The following is a 2289-nucleotide window of genomic DNA, read 5'->3' on the forward strand; positions in this document are numbered from 1 at the left end:
TATATAGGAATTAAGTGGTATGTATGTAAATCTTCAAGATGTGTGCCGCAAGGTCCATAACAGTAGAGAGATTATTTAACATCTTCGCGTTGAATAAAAATTTAGCACACACTAACGTGATTAAAGAGAAGCAATAAGAGACATAGCGACTATTTATATAGAAAATCCTGAAAAAGAGAAAAAACAATAGTGCCTAGCCGAGTTAAAATAATCAATTATGAATGTTGAGTACACTGTTTTACTCTTCTCCTGAATTAAGTAAGATAAAGTTATAAAGATAATCATTGTAAATGTATAATTGTAGATCATCGATAATAGCAGTAGTCTGACAATAGTTGTACGTGATAGCAGGCTGCAAGAGTCTTAGTCGCTTGCAATGGAGGCAATAGTATGTCGAGAATGTTGTAGATAGTGGTTGTAACGTTGGATTGTCGTATAGGTTGTAGTTGAAAGTCATGGAATTAGTTGGTCATGCGGGATGTTGATGGTTGCCTTAGGAGCATTGATTACTCAAAAAGGCCATAGTAGGAAGTTATAGGAGCCGGAAGCCACATACTATAATTGGTCACATAGGTCATAGTGGTAAGTTGTGATGATGTCTGTAGGCTACAAAGGCTTTAGTCGAAAGCTGCACCAACGGTGGACCATGTAGGCTGTAATGGTCAGTTGTGATGATGTTCGTAGGCCGTGGGGGTCGGAGTTGAGAGAGGAGCAAGCTATGAACCATGTAAGTCATAGTTGGTCACATTGATCGTAATTGTGAGTTGTAATGTCGTTCATAGGTTGTGGGGGCCAAAGATGGGAACTACACGAGCTATAAACAACATAGAATGTAGTTGATCACATATGTAATAGTGGTAAGTTTTGATAATGTTTACAAACTGCAGGGGCAGAGTCAAGAGTTGCACGAGTTGTGGAGCACATAAGCTTTAGTTACTCACGCAAGTCGTGGCAGTAAGTTGTGATGATGTCCATAGGCCTCGGTGGCCGGAGTTAAGAGGTACACAAGTTGTGGACCACGTGGGTTGTAGTTGGCCACATAGATCTTAGTGGTGGGAATGATGACGTCCATAGGCCACAGAGGCTGGAGACGAGAGTTGCATGAGCTATGAGCCACATGGTCACGTGGTTGGTCAGATAGGTCATAATGGGGGCTACAACAAGAGAGATTTAAGTGTCTGAAAAAATTTACTGTCTTTAGGGTGCATTGTTACACCGTCTTTGAGAGACATCATTGCACAGTATGTGGGAAGTGTTGTTACATTGTCATCATGTTGTGTTGTTGCACCGTATTATGGTTGTGTACCATCATTAGGAGGCATTGTTGCATCATATATGGGGTGTGTCATTGCACCTTGTTACTCTGCATTCATGAGGTGTTGTTGCACTGAGTTGGATCACATGCAATTTTGCTTCAAAGAGCATGTGGAGGCCTATGATGGCCGACAATGGTAGGCAAGTAGTGGTTGGAGTTGATCGAAGGTGATAGCCGAAGCTGGTGAGAGGTGGAGAAGGTCATAGTTTGCCAAAGGTGGCGGTGGAAGATGGTCGAAGGTGGCAACAACTATAGTTTGTCAGAGGAGGCGGCCAGAGCTGCTGGAGGCTGCGGGGGCCAAAGTTGGCGAAAGGTTGTGGTTGCTGCCAAAGGCAACTGTGGATAAAGTTAGACAAAAGCGATGGTGGTTAAAATTAGCCATCAACAATGGTCTGAGTTGGCGGACGACATTGGACAGAGTTTGTTGTGGCAACTACCATAGTGGGAGGCATTCATCGGTTCTGTGGTGCAAAATATTAGATTTGAACTCCTTCTCTATGCTCTAGTCTTTCTCTTACTCAGGGTCTATTTCCATCCTCAAGAGGAGGGTATCACTCGATATTTAGAGCCTAGGTTGTAGATAAGAATGAATCCGGATTACTCTGATCGAGCAACCCAGAGAGATTTCCTTGATCAAACGAAGTTCAATTGACATTTGAGTACTTTAATGGTGTAGTATTTGAGCAATATTTGGCTCATTGAATTTGCCTTATCAAAGCGCTCAATACAACTATAAGTTTCCTAGTTTCAGAATCCATTTGACCTTCCAATTATGCCCTAAAAATTTTAGATTCGTGTCATTTTTTGAGATCTTTGCTGAACGATGAAAAATTTTTAACGGCATATCACTCTAAAAAATTTAAGTTTGGATATTTTGATTTTTATATATTTTGTATCAAGTTATGTCCATCTTTATGATAAGCAACTTTTATAAAATATATCATGTTTTATTTTAGTTATTTTAAGAGATATTG

Source organism: Phalaenopsis equestris, unplaced genomic scaffold, assembly GCF_001263595.1.
Source record: "Phalaenopsis equestris unplaced genomic scaffold, ASM126359v1 Scaffold000228, whole genome shotgun sequence".
NCBI lineage: Eukaryota > Viridiplantae > Streptophyta > Magnoliopsida > Asparagales > Orchidaceae > Phalaenopsis > Phalaenopsis equestris.